Below are 21,067 nucleotides of genomic sequence, written 5' to 3'. Positions count from 1 at the left end.
TGTTGCCGAGCAGTGCGGGCAGGAGGGGATTCACATATGTGTGTGTGTACGACTACGCCGCTGACGCATCCAATCATAGCTTTCTACGAAGGCAGGGGCCTTTCGCTGTGCGGCGACAGGGCGGGCGTGAGAGGACGCTGTCAAGCTACATGCACGTCCGTGGCCGGCTGGCCGCTCTGCAGCGGCCCGGCCCGGCGCCCTGCCCACGGCCACGGCTACAGGATTCAGACTGGCGCTTCGGCCGAGACCATCGATCGACGCGGCCGGCCCAGGAGCCGTCGCGCATCAGCGACAGGGAGCCTGCCACGGGCGCGCAAATGTCAATGCCGGGCAGGAAACTGCTCGCCGTCGGTGGGCGGCGAGGTTTGGTTTGGTTGGTTACTTGTGTGGTCGTGCCGTGCCTGCATGGGACATGGTGTGGCCAAGGAAGACGACGGCCCCAGTTACCCTGTCAAACAAGGAGCAAGACGGCGACCTTGCCGACGAGGACGAGAGGAGGAACTACCTCGCCAGACAAAAGAATGAAGATGGAAGAAACGAAATACAATATAATTTTGTGGCGGCTATCGCCCATGTCTGGAGTCTCAAACTCCCAACCAGCAGAAAAATGGACAAATGCCAAGGAAATCAATAGGCAAAAGGAGAAAATTTCAAACTCTTCTGTTCATGGAGAGATCAACCATAGAGTAGTTAATTAGAAGAATGTCAATGCCAAGAAACCGATGTCGGCGGCTCGGTTTGGTTGCTTAATACGTACGTATATTTATTTATTTTCTTACATGGGAGATGGCCAGATGGGACAAGGGAGCGAGAGTGAGTGAGCCGCGTTTGCATGGAACATGGTGGTGCCGCACGCCGAGGAGAGGAGGAATTACCTTCCTCGCCAGACATAACAACGGAGACAAAAGAGGAAGAAATAGTTGTGTCGACTATAGCCTACCTAAGTGTAGGGTCTCAAATCCCCAACCAGCACAAAAATGGACACATGCCAATAAATTAGGGAAAAATTTGAGACTTTTTCAGTCTATGCATGGAACTCAACTAACTAGACATGCTAAAAGCTGACGGTGGCCTCTCTAGGGATGACACAATAGGCGCGGCAGCGGCGGTGTGCAGGGACCAAAATGCCTCATTTCTGGGTGCATCCGCTGTTGTCTTCCAAGGGCTCGTGGATCCACCAACACTTGAAGCTCATGCTTGCAAGGAAGCTCTTTCACTCGCAGCTGATTTATACGTCAATTCCCTATGCATCGCTTCGGACTGTGCAGAAGTTGTTGCAAGTATCAACACCGGTATTCCCTGTAACAAACCTTTTTTAAAAAAAAAGGAGGATAATGAGACCAACCCAAGGGCTAACCCTCGTTGGCATTTTTTTATAGGAGAAACTCCGCGAGCACCGCGCGTCCGAGTCGGGACTCGAATTCGGGTGGGCTGGCAGCAACCTCAGCTGCCCAGCCAACGGGTCTTAAAAAAGGAGGATGAAACCTGTAACTAACCTGCGGGATATTAATCATCTTCGGAGTTCTTTCCAGGACCTCAAGTTCATCCACGAGAAGAGACAACACAATGGAGAGGTGCATGCCCTTGCCAAGGCGGCTTCTTCACAGGCGCCATGTGTGCCTATCTGTTTTGCCCGATATTTTACGTATCCCCATGAATGTTAACTTTTAATAAAGGGTGCAATTTCTAAAAAAACTAGATATTCTAGATGATGTAAAAAAACATGCAATATACAAATGAGAGGACATATAGAAAAGTCAATGATATTTTAGAGAATTCATTGCGGGAATAATATAAAGAAAATTTTAAAATAAAGAAAACTTCTAGTAACTTGAAACCCATGCTTTTCCGTAACCATGCTAAAATCTATGGACATTTTCTACTATCATGAATTTTACGATTTCAAATTCTTACTAACTTTAGAAGGAGATTTATGTTTTTCCTAAAGTTTTTTAATTTATTATATCGACAAAATATTCTGATTGTTTTTCAATTGTATTGTTTTGACTTGGATGGCACATTTGTGGAACTACCACTGTATATCATCCTAGAAAATTCTTTAACTTGAGCAATGAGACAAATCATGAAGATTTTGACGCTTGAAGGACAATTTTTTTTCCGTATTAGAGTTTAGGGACCAAATTTAGATCTGGCAATAGTTGACGGACAAAACAATGCCTTTTTCCAAGAAGAAATGCGTCGCCGGGTTGGCAGGGCATCATGCATGGTTTGGAACTCCTTAAAAAAGGATGTATTTGGCGCATTTGCAACGGAAATAGTGTCCGCATTTGGAGAGACAATTGGATCCCGAGAGGAAACATGAAAATAAACATAAACCCAACAAGCTCCCGAACTCGGTGGGTAGCAGACCTTATCGACCAGGAGAGTCACGCTTGGAAGGAGGATTACATCATGCGTGTATTTACACGCGAAGACGCAAATGATATTTTAAGTATCCGACTACCAAATTATGATGAAGAGGATTATATTGCTTGGCAGCCCGAAAAAAAACTGGAATTTTCAGTGTTCGTAGCGCTAGCCATGGACGAAAAGGATTCTGTGGTGATTGGGTCCAGCCACAATACCCAAGGGGATCGCAGTATTTGGAATAATATCTGGAAGACAAATGTACCCCAAAAAGTACGTGTTTTTACATGGAGACTAGCAATGGAGTCACTGGCGGTTCAAACTAATAGATTTCGTCGCATCCCAGGCCTCACCCTGATTTGTAATGTATGTGGGGCCGATGATGAAACAGGCTTCCATATGGCACATCGATGCACATTTGCGAGGGCCCTGTGGCACGAACTCAAGGAGGTATGGAACCTGCCCCCTCAGCATGAAATAGAATATACTGGAAGGGATTGGGTCCTAATCCTGCTAGATAAGGTGAGTGAAGATATGAAACAAAAATTTATGCTATTTTGGTGGCGTGTTTGGCACCATAGAAATGACGCGATCTTCGCAAAAGGTAAAGAAAAAATTTCCCACTCTGCTCGTTTTCTGCAAAACTACCTTGCAAACCTCCGCTTGATTGCGGACGGAACTTCTGAGATAGATCGAAAAGGGAAAAGTCCGATGGTTAAATTGCCATCTGTGCAACAACATGATAATACAAAGGAAAAAGGATGGAAAAAGCCAGAGCTCGGATGGGCTAAGGTCAATGTTGATGGAAGTTTTGTGGACGAAAGTAGGAGTGGAGCCTGGGGAGTTGTGATTCGAGACCATGATGGAAGAATTATCTTATCAGCTTGGGATTATATACCGCGGTGTAATGGAGCGAACTGCGCGGAAGCCATGGCTTGCCTAGAAGGACTACGGAAGGCAATGTCGGGGACGGATCTACCCTTAATCATTGAGACAGATTGCAACTCGGTGACAAAGGCGCTCATCCTCTCGTCTATTGATAGATCGGAGGTTGGAACAATTGCAAAGGAGTTTCAAGCCATGAAAGGGAACACAGAAGTTAGAGTTTGCAAAGTAGATAGAAGGGACCAATAGGTTAGCTCATAGTCTTGCCTAGTTGGGGCGTAGAGAGTTGCGTGGGGGGGGGGGGGGGGGGGGGGGTTATGCAAGGCACAGTGCCAACCTGCGTGTTGAGCGAGGCCTTGCACGATTGTACAAACTATGTTTCTCAACTTAATTAATACAACTCTCTATTTAAAAAAAAATGGCAAGAGGACGAAAAACGAAGAAACATAAAAAGTAAAAATGTGTAAAGAGGCAATGATCCTGTTAATGATAGGATGTCTATGGTGATTCCATCAATCGCGGAACTCCATGACTCTAGTTTTGAGTAGGCGTTGTGTGAGTGTGGTGGTGGCGTGTGCACTCAAAGTTTGTAAAAAAAAAGAGATGAGTTTAGAGCACAAATTCAATGGTGAAGAATTAGAGAATAGTCAACTACTTCTTCGGTTTCAAAACAATTGAAGTTCTAGCTTTGTCCTAACTCAAACTTTTTTTAAGCTTGACCAAATCCAAAGAAAAAATATACATCTAGAATACCAAATTAGTGCTTTGATATTATTTATAAATTATAGTTTTCATATTGGGTGTGTATGGTGTTGTAGATCTTAGCACATTTTTCTATAGAGCTAGTGAAACTTAAACACTTTTACTTAGGACAAAACTAGAACTTCAGTTATTTTGAAACAGAGGGAATACAAAAGAACCCCATTATTTTTTGTCTGTAACGAGTCAATAGTTTTCTGTGCAAGCACGGTACGGTGCGTCACGGAAAGATACAAAATGAGATGTGTACCATGTGCCAAGCCTTATCATGTGGTTCAACAGTGTCAAGAAATAGTAAAATCTCAGTACGTGGTGTACTGAATACTGATCGATGATCATCAGCAAGTGCCACGATGCATGCATGCATGCATGGATACGCGAGTACGTAGTAAGGATTTTTAGTACCGACTACTAACAATGAACAGCACGTATATGCAGTGGAGGTACGTCAAGTACGTAGCTCAGTGACTATATGTGTACAGGATCAGCAAGATGATGATACACACACAGACACAACACCTTATACATTCCCGAACTGTATGGTAATAAACGATCGGTCGACAGAGCATGGCAACAGATGTGTATATTCTGCCATTATACGTGCGATAGAATTGGTAACTGGACGGTCTACGATGGATGGCACTAAGCGCCAAGAGCTGCACCAAAGCAGCGACGCATGCATGCATGCAGTTATCGATGTATACGTACTTGGTACAACATTAATTATTGCATGCATGCATGGCCCCTACAGCCTATATACATAGCCCTCTTGACTGCATGCTAATTTGTGTTTAGCTTCTTTCACTGCATTCTTCTTATAGTACAAAAAGAAGAAAAACTTCTTCCACTCTGGTAGTACTCCCTCGTTTCTTTTTAGCCTGCATATAATATTTGATCAAAATCAAACTTTGTAAATTTTGACCAACTTTGTTGGGAAAAATATCAAAATCTACAATACTAAAGCTATATGGTATGAAAATTAATTTCATGATGCATCTAACAATTTTAATTTTTATATCATGAATCTTGATAATTTTTTCTACAAAAATTAACAAAGTTTGACTTTGACCAAATCTTATACGCAGACCTAAAAGGAAACGGAGGGAGTACTATGGAACTTGAATTTAATTACCAAGGCCATGTCGTTGCTAAAATGCTTGGCAAACTTGCGGGCCACTGAAGATTCAACTGCATGTGCTCGAATCGATCCCCTGTGTACGTAGTACAGTACGTATAGCAGGGCCCGGCACTTATTGTACTAGTAGTACCTAACTATCAAACCAGTGTTGTTCTAACCTAGCTGCACGTAGGTTCGTTTCGTTACTTCGTTATCAGGGTCGCCGGGGAGAGGATCACATCTAGAGATTGCCAGAATTAATAGTACACGAAATGGACATGTGTGTGTCCAACTGGAACGGATCCTCTAACATTATGAAGGGATGTCATGAAGCTACAGTACAATCCCAGTGCAAAACGAAGAAGGGATGTCACGGGCACTGTAGCAAAGACACTGTACGCAATTACTGTTCATAGAAAATAAAATCTAAAATTAATTTTATTGCACCATAATTTTGTTTGTATATAATTTTTATAAATGTATACAGTAGATTTGTAATTTGCAGATTAATTCAAGTCATTTTAGGCTTAATCATATGAATGTGAAGAAGGGATGTCACGGTACTGTAGCTTTTCTGACATCCCTTTGTGACGTTAAAGGATCACGTTCCTGTCCAACTTAGTTTTAGCAATATGTAGTTTAAGGGACAGTAAATACCTTTTCCAAGAAGAGACTGCTGGATGAGGAAAGGAGGAGAAAAAACTGATGATAGAGCTTAAGTATCATGCATGATACATTTTTTTTTGAACATCAGTACAAACATAAGTGCTCATATACACGCGCATACACTCACCCCTATGAACACACACACTCACACCCAACCCCTATGAGCACCTCCGGAAGACTGAGCCGGCATATCATCTTGAAATTTACGAAGTCACCCTAGGCACCTCGTCGTTGACGGGAACGTCTCTTCCCACTGAATGCGCATCGCCGGAAATCCTGAAATAAATCTAGAAATAAGTGCAAGCACCAGGATTTGAACTCTGGTGGGCCGGGGATACCACAGTCCCTCTAACCATCTAACCACGGGTTGGTTCGCTATCATGCATGATACATGGGAGAATAGTAAATCCCTCTGTAACTAAATAAGATGTTTTTGCAGCTTGAATTGAACTACAAAAAAGTCTTATATTTAGTTACAGAGGTAGTAACATATAACAAAATATATAGGAGTAGTTCTTTCTTGTCGCGACGAGTCAATTCTCTGTGCAAGCACGGCACAGTGCGTCACGGAAAGACACAAACTGAGATGTGTACGCACGGATGGCCGGGAGCGCGTACGTACGCTAACAGCCTAGCATGGATCGCCATGCCTCGGTACGTACCATTTTGGCCAGGCTTTCTTATGGCTAACAGTGCCGATAAATAGTTAAATTTCTGTAGCAGTAACTGAGCATCTACAAGTGGCACACGGTACATGCATGCATGCATGGATACGTGTGTGAGTACGGACCAATGATTTTTAGTACTTCCTCCTTCCCATAACATATTGTGGGACGGAGGGAGTACCTAGCAACGAACATATATATATGGTGTGGAACCGACTGTACGTTAGTTGCATACTTGCATGTATTTGTCTTTTGAGGTATGTCGAATTTTTGAGCCGTCCGATCTAAATCGAATGGCCGCTGCGTTTTCTATCTCCAGGCGGCGATCTTTTCCTTCCTCGATCCACCCGATTCAACACCGGTCCGACCTCCTGTTGCCGCCACCCCGGGCCAAGGGCGCTCCTGCACCCATCGTCACTATGCTATGCGTGCAACGATACACGCACAGTACGTACGTACCGCACGATGCGAGGCACAATTAACCGATAACTGAGCGGTGAAGCACGCAGCTAATTTATACTGTATGAATTTCGCTACCATACATGTGATGATAACATTGGTAACTGGACGATCGATGATCGATGGCTCTACCTAGCCTGCTGCACCAAAGCATGCAACGCCTCATGCATGCATGCACGCAGTGATCCAGGCACGCACAAGCGCAACATTACGCATGCATGCATGCACGGCCCCTACAGCGCAATCCTACTGCATGCCATGCCTTAATATCTAACATCTTTCACTGTCGTATGTCGCTTGAATTAACAAAGGCTACATAGCTCAAAAGCTTCACAAGCTTGCAGACCATTAGATATTAAACTAAATGCAGGGGTACTGTTGCTTTACTGTGTAACATACACTATCCGTCCGAATTACTTGTCTTAAATTCGTGTAGATACAGATGTATCTAGACACTTTTTAATTTGGGACAGAGGTAATAGTATTTTGCGGCTCCATTTGCGTAGGACTAATTTTCAAAACCTGGCTAGCTAGTTAGCCAGATGGTGTATTTAGAGCAAAGTAAAATTTACAATAGGAGACTATAAGCCTGCTTACATGATACTTCTGCTTATGTGGAGGAGAGGGACAAGAAAAAGGGAAGCAGTGGGTTCTCATACAAGGCCAATTTCTACACGTGCTCCTATAAGTACAAAGAGTAAATGTAAAGAGGAATAGAGAAGGTGAAAAACTGACTAATCTAGTAGCCAACATTATAGTCAACTATACTAGTATACGACTGGCTAATAATGAAAGTCTCTTGATGAGATGATTGTGTTATATTGAGTGATGTTGGCTAGTATATGATGTAAGAATTGTAGAAAGGCTACGTAGCTCAAAAGCTTAGTAAGTACTATCTTTCTAGGGAGCTTAGTATCTTCGGAGATACATGTGGCTGCACTTGCCAGGCTGTTAGCTTTGTATACCTATACGTAGTAGTACTACTGTTGTTCTGGTAGGCAATAAATGTTTTTGCGGCTCCATTCACGTAGGACTAAATTTCAAAACCTAGAGTTAGCTAGCCAGATGGTGCCTGTATAGTACTACGCAGCAGCAGCAGCAGCATAGCATCAACAGCTGCATCTTGACCAGCGAGGTCACTTCCAAAAGAGAGGAAAAGACTAGCTAGCTGACTAGACACGCGGGCGCGTAGCACTGTGCAAGATGGATGTGACCATACACGCCGTCTTTTCGTGCCCCCGGCCGGGAGCTGGAAAGCGGAAAGGGTCGACCCATGCATCGTCTCTACATGCAATAGCACAGCCACAGCACAGCACTTTTGCCGTAGGTAGATGTGTAGTGCATGCAGTAGTATAGCCTGGAGCCCTGGGTGTGGGTGTGAGTCTGGACCGTCCAATCGTCCTACCACTCCTATGTCGATCGACCTCTTCTGGCCACGCACCTGCGTTCATCCACCGATCCATCACGTTTTCGTTGGGGTTTGCGGTGGAGGAGTACCACCCTACGTACGTGCATGCATGTACACGTCCCGTCATGCATGTGGGCGCGCGGGTCAGTAATTTGTTTTCTACTCCCCATCTTGCTCGTTTTACATGCCATGCCTGGTGGCACTGCATCTGACAGGTCAAAATGTGCTCATTGGATCGGCCATTTTGTCCTTTTTTTTATTGTCCAAAAGCTTGCTGTAAGAAATGTGCTCTTGTAGTTAATTTTGTAAGATAATAATACTGTTAGATTTGCACCGTGCTCTCTCTATAAATCGAACACCAGTATTACAAGAAAATCTCTAAAAGGAAAGAGAGGTGCAATTCAGTCCCCGAGTACTCCTAAATCCTCTTCACCCCGCACATGTTGATGGTGCGAGTTCCACACCATCGTCTTGTCAAACAAGAAAGTAGCATCCAGGCAAGTCACGGATCTCCGCGGGAAGTGCCGATGACGTCGACCCCGAAGTATCAATCCACAACCCAGAGAAGAGGATGGCATTAGGTCAATAGCACCTAGATGTCTGCTTGAGTTGACAGAATAACCAAACCAACTGTGTTTCCACCGAAGCACCACCAGCCCAAAGAAGACACAACTAACTCCCCCTACTTCCAAAGAGGGAAAGACAAACATGTCCACCCGATGTCATCACTACATCCAACATCGCACGGACCGCCGAAGACATAAAAGCCGGAAGAGACCTCATTGAGCACCATCGTCGCCACCACCACCATGGGAAGGGCCGAAGCAATGGACAACCAATATCTACCAGTCCACTGATCTCACCATTGGTCAATGGCGCATGCTCCGCCATCTCTGGATTACAGTATTTCCTCTGGGTTAAGAAGTTGAATGAGCCATAATGTGACAATAGCTATAAATCATGATAATTTTACTAAAAAATAATAGAACATATACATTTTATGAATATGAAAATAAAATTCCAATTAAATTATTTTCATGTAGGTAGCCTATGTACTTGGACACATATTAGTGATTCAAGCTCCAAAATGTTGATGGTTCCTGTCCCATATGACTAACATTTCTTGACGGACTTGCATATTTTCTAAATACAAGAATTCAATTGACCATTTAAAGCTTCACTTTAGAGTTCCTAAAAGTAAGAAAATACAAAGCATATTCTTAAGCAATATCAAGCAAACCATAACATTTTGCAAAAGAAAACTTTTTATTACAAAGAAACGCCCTACTGGATCTGCTGTTGGTCCCTCTAGAAAACAGTTAACGGAAGTAATTATTTTTCAGTCATAAAAAGAAAAGGACAATTCTCCTTCCAGTTTCCTCTCAAAAGGAAGAGAAGTGCCACATTCAAATTTCATTTCCACTAGATCATACGGAAAAAGAGAAGGGCTACATTCGAATTTAATTTCCAGCGAGAGCCCTCCTGGCTCGTGGAGCCTATAGTTGCATATACGAGACATCTGAAATATACTTCTAGAGTTGTTTGGAACTTTGGATAGATCATATATGTGCATTACGATGCAACGAGACGGGTTTAGTTGGTCAGAGGTCCTCAAGAACCATGCTCATATCCAACAGCTTGCCCGCTGCTCATGGCCGTATGCCCATACCCACTAGATATCCATGGATATTCATGGACCAAATACAAACAATATTTTCAATTATTATTTATACAGTTGCAACAACAGAAATAAATCCCCAAACAATACATAAACTGAAGGAAATATGCCCTAGAGGCAATAATAAAGTTGTTATTTTATATTTCCTTATGCATGATAAAGGTTTATTATTCATGCTAGAATTGTATTGCTCGAAAACTTAAATACATGTGTGAATACATAAACAAATACCGTGTCCCTAGTAAGCCTCTACTAGACTAGCTCGTTGATCAAAGATGGTTAAGGTTTCCTAACCATAGACATGTGTTGTCAGTTGATAACGGGATCACATTATTAGGAGAATGATGTGATCGACAAGACCCATCCGTTAGCTTAGCATATTGATCATTCAGTTTATTGCTATTGCTTTCTTAATGTCTACATATTCCTTCGACTATGAAATTATACAACTTCCGGATACCGGAGGAATACCTTGTGTGCTATCAAACGTCACAATATAACTGGGTGATCATAAAGATGCTCTACATGTATCTCCGAAGGTGTTTGTTGAGCTGGCATAGATCGTGATTAGGATTTGTCACTCTGGGTATCGAAGAGGTATCTTTGGGCCCTCTCGGTAATACACATCATAAGAAGCCTTGCAAGCAAAGTGACTAAGGAGTTAGTTGCAAGATGATGTATTATGGAACGAGTAACGAGACTTGCCGGTAACGAGATTGAACTAGGTATGAAGATACTGACGATCGAATCTCGGGCAAGTAACATACCGATAGACAAAGGGAATTACGTATGTTGTCATAAGGTTCGACCGATAAAGATCTTCGTAGAATATGTAGGAGCCAATATGGGCATCCAGGTTCCGCTATTGGTTATTGACCAGAGAGGTGTCTCAGTCATGTCTACATAGTTCTCGAACCCGTAGGGTCCGCACGCTTAACGTTCGTTGATGATATAGTGTTATATGATTTATATGATTTGGTGACCGAATGTTGTTTAGAGTCTCGGATGAGATTACAGACATGACGATGAGCTCCGGAATGGTCCGGAGGTAAAGACTGATATATAGGACGATGATATTCAGACACCGGAAGAGTTTCAGAGTGCACCGGGTAGTCATCGGGTCGCGGAAGGGGTTCCGGACACCCTCGGAAGGTGTATGGGCCTAATGGGCCAAGGGGGGATAGACCAGCCCACAAGGGGGCTGGCGCACCCCTCTCCCTGGCTGCCGGCCCTAGGAAAGGAAAGGGGAGAGGCCTAGCCCCTCCTGCCTTCCCCTCCACATGGGAGGGCACCCTCCCCTGCCTTTCCCCGCTCACCTAGAAAGGGAAGGGGGGGGGGCTTGGGAAGGACCCCAAGTAGGATTCAGCCTACTTGGGCGCCTCCTTGGCTGCTCCTCCCTCCCCCATCTATATATATGTGGGAGGGGCGCCACACATAACCACGACAATCTCTTAGCCGTGTGCGGCGCCCCCCTCCAACCGTGTGCGGCGCCCCCTCCACAGTTTTGTCCCTCGGTCATATTATTGTAGTGCTTAGGCGAAGCCCCGCGGAGATAGCTTCACCACTACCGTCATCGTGTCGTCGTGCTGCCGGAACTCATCCACTACTTCACCGTCTTGCTAGATCAAGAAGGCGAGGACGTCACCGAGCTAAACGTGTGCTGAACACGGAGGTGTCGTACGTTCGGTACTCGATCGGTTGGATCGCGAAGAAGTTCGACTACATCAACCGCATTACTAAACGCTTCCGCTTACGGTCTACGAGGGTACTTAGACACCCCCCCTCTCGTTTCTATGCATCTCCATGGATAGATCTTGCGTGTGCATAGATTTTTTTTGTTTTCCGTGCAACGTTTCCCAACAGTGGCATCCGAGCCAGGTCTATGCGTAGATGATATGCACGAGTAGAACACAAAGAGTTGTGGGCGGTGATAGTCATACTGCTTACCACCAACGTCTTATTTTGATTCGGCGGTGTTGTGGGATGAAGCGGCCCGGACCAACCTTACATGTCCACGCACATGAGACCGGTTCCATCGACTGACATGCAACTAGTTTTGCATAAAGGTGGCTGGCGGTTGTCTGTTTCTCCTACTTTAGTTGAATCAAATTTGACTACGGCCGGTCCTTGAAGAAGGTTAAAACAACAAACTTGACAAATCACCGTTGTGGTTTTTGCGTAGTTAAGAACTGTTCTTGCTAGAAGCCCGTAGCAGCCGCGTAAAACTTGCAACAACAAAGTAGAGGATGTCTAACTTGTTTTTGCAAGGCATGTTGTGATTGCATATGACGTGATGTGATATATGTTGATGTATGAGATGATCATGTTTTGTAATATCGACAACCGGCAGGAGCCTTAGGGTTGTCTCTTTATTGTATGAAATGCAAGCGCCATGTAATTGCTTTACTTTATCGCTATGCGTTAGCAATTGTTGGCGAGATGACCCCGACGCAACGATGGAGATCAAGGTGTCGAGACGGTGACGATGGAGATCATGACGATGCTTTGGAGATGAAGATCAAAAGCACAAGATGATGATGGCCATATCATGTCACATATTTTGATTGCATGTGATGTTTATCCTTTATGTATCTTATTTTGCTTAGAATGGCGGTAGCATTATAAGATGATCCCTTCAATAAATTTCAAGATAAAAGTGTTCTCCCCGAGTATGCACTGTTGCCAAAGTTCATCGTTTCGAAGCATCTCGTGATGATCGGGTGTGATAAACTCTACGTTCACATGCAATGGGTGTAAGACAGTTTTGCACATGCAGAATACTTGGGTTAAACTTGACGAGCCTAGCATGTACAGACATGGTCTCGGAACACTGGAGACCGAAAGGTCGAACGTGAGTCATATAGTAGATATGATCAACATAGAGATGTTCACCATTGATGACTACCCCATCTCACGTGATGATCGGACATGGGTTAGTTGATTTGGATCATGTATCACTTAGATAACTTGAGGGATGTTTATTTAAGTGGGAGTTCATTAGTAATTTGATTAATTGAACTTAATTTATCATGAACTTAGTCTTATAGTTTTGCATATCTATGTTGTAGATCAATGGCCCGAGCTACCGTTCCCCTGAATTTTAATGCGTTCCTAGAGAAAGCTAAGTTGAAAGATGATGGTAGCAACTACACAGACTGGGTCCGTAACTTGAGGATTATCCTCATTGCTGCACAGAAGAATTATGTCATTGAAGCACCGCTAGGTGACAAGCCTGGTCCCACTAATCTAGACGATGTGAATGTCTGGCAAACGCGGTCTGATGACTACCCAATAGTTCAGTGTGCCATGCTTTGCGGCTTAGAACCGGGACTTCAAAGACGTTTTGAACGTCATGGAGCATATGAGATGTTCCAAGAGTTGAAGTTAATATTTCAAGCAAATGCCCGGGTTGAGAGATATGAAGTCTCCAACAAGTTCTATAGCTGCAAGATGGAGGAGAACAGTTCTGTCAGTGAACACATACTCAAAATGTCTGGGTATCATAACCACTTGACTCAGCTGGGAGTTGATCTTCCAGTTGATAGTGTTATTGACATAGTTGTTCAATCACTGCCACCAAGCTACAAAGACTATAATATGCAAGGGATGAATAAAATGATTCGTGAGCTCTTCGCAATGCTTAAGGCCGTGGAGGTAGAAATCAAGAGGGAGCATCAAGTGTTGATGGTTAACAAGACCACTAGTTTCAAGAAAAAAGGGCAAGGGAAAGAAAGGGAACTTCAAGAAGAATCGCAAGCAAGTTGCGACTCCCGGCAAGAAACCCAAAGATGGACCCAAGCCTCAAACTGAGTGCTTCTACTGCAAAGGGAATGGTCACTGAAAGCGGAACTGCCCCAAATACTTGGCGGATAAGAAGGATGGCAAAGTGAACAAAGGTATATTTGATATGCATGTTATTGATGTGTACCTTACTAATGCTCGTAGTAGCGCCTGGGTATTTGATACTGGTTCGGTTGCTCATATTTGTAACTCGAAACAGGAGCTGCGGAATAAACGAAGATTGGCTAAGGACGAGGTGACGATGCGCGTCGGGAATGGTTCCAAGGTCGATGTGATCGCCGTCGGCACGCTACCTCTACATCTACCTTCGGGATTAGTTTTAGACCTCAATAATTGTTATTTGGTGCCCGCGTTGAGCATGAACATTATATCCGGATCTTGTTTATTGCGAGACGGTTATTCATTTAAATTGGAGAATAATGGTTGTTCTATTTATATGAGTAATATCTTTTATGGTCATGCACCCTTGATGAATGGTCTATTCTTGTTGAATCTCGATCGTAGTGATACACATATTCATAATATTGATGCCAAAAGATGCAAAGTTGATAATGATAGTGCAACATATTTGTGGCACTGCCGTTTAGGTCATATTGGTGTAAAGCGCATGAAGAAACTCCATATGGATGGACTTTTGGAATCACTTGATTATGAATCATTTGATACTTGCGAACCATGCCTCATGGGCAAGATGACTAAAACTCCGTTCTCCGGAACAATGGAGCGAGCTAATGACTTATTGGAAATAATACATACCGATGTATGCGGTCCGATGAGTGTTGAAGCACGCGGCGGGTATCGTTATTTTCTGACCTTCACAGATGATTTGAGTAGGTATGGGTATATCTACTTGATGAAACACAAGTCTGAAACATTTGAAAAGTTCAAAGAATTTCAGAGTGAAATGGAGAATCATCATAACAAGAAAATAAAGTTTCTACGATCTGATTGCGGAGGTGAATATTTGAGTTATGAGTTTGGCCTTCATTTAAAACAATGTGGAATTGTTTCACAACTCACACCACCTGGAACACCACAGCGTAATGGTGTGTCTGAACGTCGTAACCATACTTTATTAGATATGGTGCGATCTATGATGTCTCTTATCGATTTACCACTATCATTTTGGGGTTATGCATTAGAGACAACCGCATTCACTTTAAATAGGGAACCATCTAAATCCGTTGAGACGACACCGTATGAACTGTGGTTTGGCAAGAAACCTAAGCTGACGTTTCTTAAAGTTTGGGGATGCAACACTTATGTCAAAAGGCTTCAGCCTAATAAGCTCGAACCTAAATCGGAGAAGTGCATCTTCATAGGATACCCTAAAGAAACTATCGGGTACACCTTCTACCACAGATCCGAAGGCAAGATCTTTGTTGCTAAGAATGGATCCTTTCTAGAGGAGTTTCTCTCGAAAGAAGTGAGTGGGAGGAAAGTAGAACTTGATGATGTAATTGTACCTTCTCTCAAATTGGAAGTAGCACATCAGAGAAATCCATTCCCGTGATGCCTACACCAACTAGACAGGAAGCTAATGATGATGATCATGAAACTTTGGATCAAGTTAGGACCTCGTAGGTCGAACAGAGCATGTTCCGCACTAGAGTGGTATGGTAATCCCGTCCTGAAAGTCATGTTGTTAGACCATGGCGAACCTATGAACTATGAAGAAGCTATGATGAGCCCAAATTCCGATAAATGGCTTGAGGCCATGAAATATGAGATAGGATCCATGTATGAGAACAAGATATGGACTTTGGTGGACTTGCCCGATGATCGGCAAGCCATTGAGAATAAATGGATCTTCAAGAAGAAGACATACGCTGATGGTAATGTCACCATCTACAAAGCTCGACTTGTCGCAAAAGGTTTTCGACAAGTTCAAGGGGTTGAATACGATGAGACTTTCTCACCCGTAGCGATGCTTAAGTCAGTCCGAATCATGTTAGCAATTGCCGCATTTTATAATTATGAAATCTGGCAAATGGACATCAAAACTGCATTCGTTAATGGATTTCTTAAAGAAGAGTTGTATGTGATGCAATCAGAAGGTTTTGTCGATCCTAAAGGTGCTAACATAGTGTGCAAGCTCCAGTGATCCATCTATGGACTGGTGCAAGCATCTCGGAGTTGGAATATACGCTTTGATGAGGTGATAAAAGCATATGGTTTTATACAGACTTATGGTGAACCCTGTATTTACAAGAAAGTGAGTGGGAGCTCTGTAGTATTTCTGATATTATATGTGGATGACATATTGTTGATTGGAAATGATATAGAATTTCTGGATATCATAAAAGGATACTTGAAAAATAATTTTTTAATGAAAGACCTTGGTGAAGCTGCTTATATATTGGGCATCAAGATCTATAGGGATAGATCGAGACACTTGATAGGACTTCCACAAAGCACTGACAAAGTTTTGAAGAAGTTCAAAATGGATCAGTCAAGGAAAGGGTTCTTGCGTGTGTTACAAGGTGTGAAATTGAGTCAGACTCAAAGCCTGACCATTTCAGAAGTTAGAGAGAAAATGAAAGTCATTCCCTATGCCTCAGCCATAGGTTCTATCATGTATGCTATGCTGTGTACCAGACCTGATGTGTGCCTTGCCATAAGTCTGGTAGGGAGGTTGTTGGTGCGATGATATGCCCCTTATGTTTTGGAGTTTGTTGACATAAACAATATGGGACTTATTTGTTTGCTAGTGCACACAGAGTAACAGGTCCCTGATGTATCCAGGAGTTTGATGAAACAACAAAGATAATCTCCCTACGTAGCAGCGAAGGTTATCACCGAAGATAAAGCTATCAAGAGTGACCCCTAAAAATTGTAGTAGTTGAAGAAATTGGTTCGGAGCATGTCCGAGGCAAATGACTGCGTTCGAGGAAGAATGAAGACGAAGTGAAGACATAGCATTTATTTCGTTCTTCTTCTTCTTTCATCGAGTCATAGGACCATGATAACCCACAAGTATAGGGGATCGAAACAGTTTTCGAGGGTAGAGTATTCAACCCAAATTTATTGATTTGACACAAGGGGAGCGAAAGAATATTTGCAAGTATTAGCAGCTGAGTTGTCAATTCAACTACACCTGGAGATTAATTATCTGCAGCAAAGTGATCAGTAGCAAAGTAGTATGATAGTTTTGATAGTAGTAGCAATAGCAATAGTAACAGTAACAGTGATAGCAAGAGAAATTCATAGGCATTGGATCGGTGAATTCGTTGGATGATATTCATCATATAACAGTCATAACCTAGGGCGATACGTCACTAGCTCCAGTTCATAAATATAATGTAGGCATGTATTCCGTAAATAGTCATACGTGCTTATGGAAAGAACTTGCATGACATCTTTTGTCCTACCCTCCCGTGACAACGAGGTCCATATGGAAACTAAGGGATACTAAGGCCTCCTTTTAATAGAGAACCGGAACAAAGCATTAACACATAGTGAATACATGAACTCCTGAAATTCTGGTCAACACCGAAAAGTATCCCGACTTCTGTCACTCCGGGGTTTGCGGATCATAACACATAATAGGTGACTATAACTTGCAAGATCGGATCTAGAACATGGATATAATGGTGATAACATAAACGTTTCAGATCTGAAATCATGGCACTCGGGCCCAAAGTGACAAGCATTAAGCATGGCAAAGTCATAGCAACATCAATCTCAGAACATAATGGATACTAGGGATCAAGCCCTAACAAAACTAACTCGATTACATGATGTCTCATCCAACTCCTCACCGACCAGCGAGCCTACGAAGGAATTATTCACTCCCGATGGGGAACATCATGGAATTGGTGATGGAGAAGGGTTGGTGATGACGAAGATCAAAGTTCCCCCTCTCCGGAGCCCCAAACGGACTCCAGATTTGGCCTCCTGGTGAAGAACATGAGGTGGCGGCGGCTCCGTCTCGTGAAACATGATAATTCTTTCTCCCTGATTTTTTTCTCCGAAAATATGAATTTATAGCGTTGGAATCAGGGTCTACGGGGCCACCAGGTGGGGACAACCCACCTGGGCGCGCCAGGAGGGGGGTGGGGGTGCCCTGGTGGGTTGTGCCCACCCAGGGCCCCCCTCCGGTGGTTCTTGGCTCCAGTAATTCTCTTTTATTATATAAAATTCCTCACAAAGTTTCGTTCCAATCCGAGAACTTCTATTTCTGCACAAAAAGCAACACCATGGTAGTTCTGCTAAAAACAACGTCAGTCCGGGTTAGTTTCATTAGAATCATGCAAATTAGAGTCCAAAACAAGAGGAAAAGCGTTAGGAAAAGTAGACACGACGGAGACGTATCAACTCCCCCAAGCTTAAACCTTTGCTTGTCCTCAGGCAACTCAGTTGATAAACTGAAAGTGAAAAAGAAAAACTTTTACGAACTCTTTGCTCTTGTTTACATAGATATGCTTAAGTAGCACCCAGGTTTTCAGCAAAGATCATGACTAACCATGCCGACAATGACGCTTAAAAGTTATATTAACTCATATCAATGACATAATCAACTAGCGAGCAATAATAAGATATCTCAAATGACAACACTCACTACAGGAATCAGCTACTTTGCCGTCTGCCACGGCGGACGGCAAAGGCATGAACGGCGGACGGCAAAAGGCTCCGGCAAAGTAGGCTACGGCAAAGACCTACTTTGCCGTCTGCTTTCGGCGGCTGACGGCAAAGGCGCCTTTGCCGTCTGCCGCGGACGGCAAAGAAGCGGACGGAAAAATGAGTAGTGTTAGTGTCCGTTAGGTGGCTAACGGCAGCCTTTGCCGTCCGCCAGCTGACGGCAAAGGCTGCAGGCTCTTTGCCATCCGTTGGCAGATGGCAAAGAGACCAAATAGGCATTAATTCTGTTTCTTCTTATATCAATTCATTTTTACAGAAAATCAAACACAGATATATATATATATATATGACCAATATAGCATATCCAACACATATTACCAATACTCATGAACACATATATATCCAACACATGTTACCAATATATAGTCATGAACACATATATATCCAACACATATCCATGAACACATATCCAACAAATATTACAAGGAATGATCTAAAACTAAATATCTATTTTCCTAAAAAACTATCTTATTACTAAGATCTTCTCCGGATCTTCTTCTTTTCTTCCAACCTGCATAACAAAAACACTAAGAAAGAGAGAATGGGTTAGGAGTAGAAATGTAGCATTTCACTTGGTGAAATGCAATGCTGTAGGAGCCAGTACTTGAGATCAAGGTAATCTTAGTTAAGATCCTGATTTTCAAAGTGATCTTAATTATAAAGCCAAATAGAGTAAACCAATACCAAAGAGCCAAAGGAGAGAACCAGCCAAGGACCCAATCAAGAAGCCACCACAATTAGCAGTAAGTTAAATGCCAACACAAAGACCACTATCAGTACTAGCTCCAGGAATTAAGCCAACTAAAAACTAGTGATTAAAGCCAAAGATTAGACTTCATCACCACAATCAGTTTTGTCTAGTGACAATAGGTACATGTCACTGTGCAATGCCAAAAACAAAGCTCCAGGAGGAGATATACATCACAACCAGCCAACCAGACCAAGTCCCAACACATCCAACCACCAGCAGCTTAGAAGAGATAACTATTAAGGAGAGCTACAGAAGACCTCAAGGTATACTTGAGGGATTATGTGCTCAGACAGCCTGGAAGTGCCAGGGCTAGTTCATCACAGCACAGGGATAGTCACATGTAAATTAAGCCTAAGAGAGGGGGGCTCAGACCAGCATCACTGCCCAAATCAGATGTAGTATCTGTCTTATCAGTAGAAAACTAGGAAAGTAACAGCCAAAACCAAGTATAGCATCTGTTCATAGGCTATTAGAAAGAGACAAATAGGAATAGCCAAACCAAGTGGTATCTGTTCATATCAGTATTAGAAGTAAAATAACTAAGAACAAGTGAGTATCCGTTCATGAGTAAAGTAACTGACCAAAGTAACAACTCCAGGATCAACTAAACAGAACAGAGCAGTACAGGAGTATATATACTTCACAAATACACATAGATGGTCACTGACCAAAACCCTGACACAGCAAGAATCCATCACAGAGAGCTCCAATACAAGTTGATGCTCATCTACAGCAGCTAACCACAGCTAATAGAGCCTCACATCCAACAAGATCAAGAGCTAGAGCTATGCATTAGAGAGATCAGGAGGGGAGCAAGGAGAAGCTCACCAAAAGGAGTTGTAGCCGAAGTAGGATGCAGCCACACCATCACTATGGTGTGACCAGCATCACAACCAACACCACCACAACAAGCCGGAGCTTGCCAGAGAGCACCACAACGGCGGCACCAGTGAGAGCACGGGCATGAAGGCGCCAACCAGGCGCTCCGCAGCACGGAGGCGTCACCTAGGGGCACCACCGCGCCACGGCACATCCAGCACCGCCGGAGGGTCCTCACGGCGATGTGGTGGCCGAAACCCTAGCCGTAGGGGAGGGTCACGCGTGGTCGCAGGAGGACGCAGTGGGGCGGAGGGGTGGTGGGGGCTGCTCTGGGAGGCGGGGGCGGCGCCGGACGGTGCCGGGCGGCGGGTGGTAGGGCGGCGCCGGGCAGCGGGTGGCGGGGCGGCGCCGGACAGCGGGTGGCAGGGCGGGGGCGGCGCCGGGCGGCGGGGCGGGTGGCCGGGGGCGGCAGTGGGTGTGGATTTGGTGGGCGTCGGGGAGGAGAGAGGGAGAGAAGAGATAACGGGCGGGGGGGGGGGGGGCGGCGCGTGGCGGGGCGTCGGCGGGTGGGGTGGGGGCGGAGGGGTGGTGGGGGTTGCTCCGGGAGGCGGGGGCGGCGCCGGACGGCGCCAGGCGGCGGGTGGCAGGGCGACGCCGGGCAGCGGGTGGCGGGGCGGGTTCGGCGGCGGGTGGCGGGGGCGGCGGTGGGTGTGGATCTGGTGGGCGTCGGGGAGGAGAGAGGGAGAGAAGAGATAACGGGCGGGCGGGGGGGGGAGGGCGGTGGGTGTGGATCTGGTTTGCCGTCCGCCGTTTGTCTAGCAGACGGCAAAGAGGGGGCGTTTTTTTCCCATAAACGGCTCGTTAGTGGGGGGCCACCTCTCTCTTTGCCGTCCGCCAGCTGACGGCAAAGATTCTTTGCCGTCCGCCAGCTGACGGCAAAGATTCTTTGCCGTCCGCCAGCTGACGGCAAAGAAGTGACTGATGGCAAAGGCCTGTTTTGCCGTCTGCCATTTCTTTGCCGTCTGCTTTTGGGTAGCTGATGGCAAAGACC

This window comes from Triticum aestivum, chromosome 5D (genome assembly GCF_018294505.1).
Source record: "Triticum aestivum cultivar Chinese Spring chromosome 5D, IWGSC CS RefSeq v2.1, whole genome shotgun sequence".
NCBI lineage: Eukaryota > Viridiplantae > Streptophyta > Magnoliopsida > Poales > Poaceae > Triticum > Triticum aestivum.
This window is presented reverse-complemented; position numbering follows the sequence as displayed.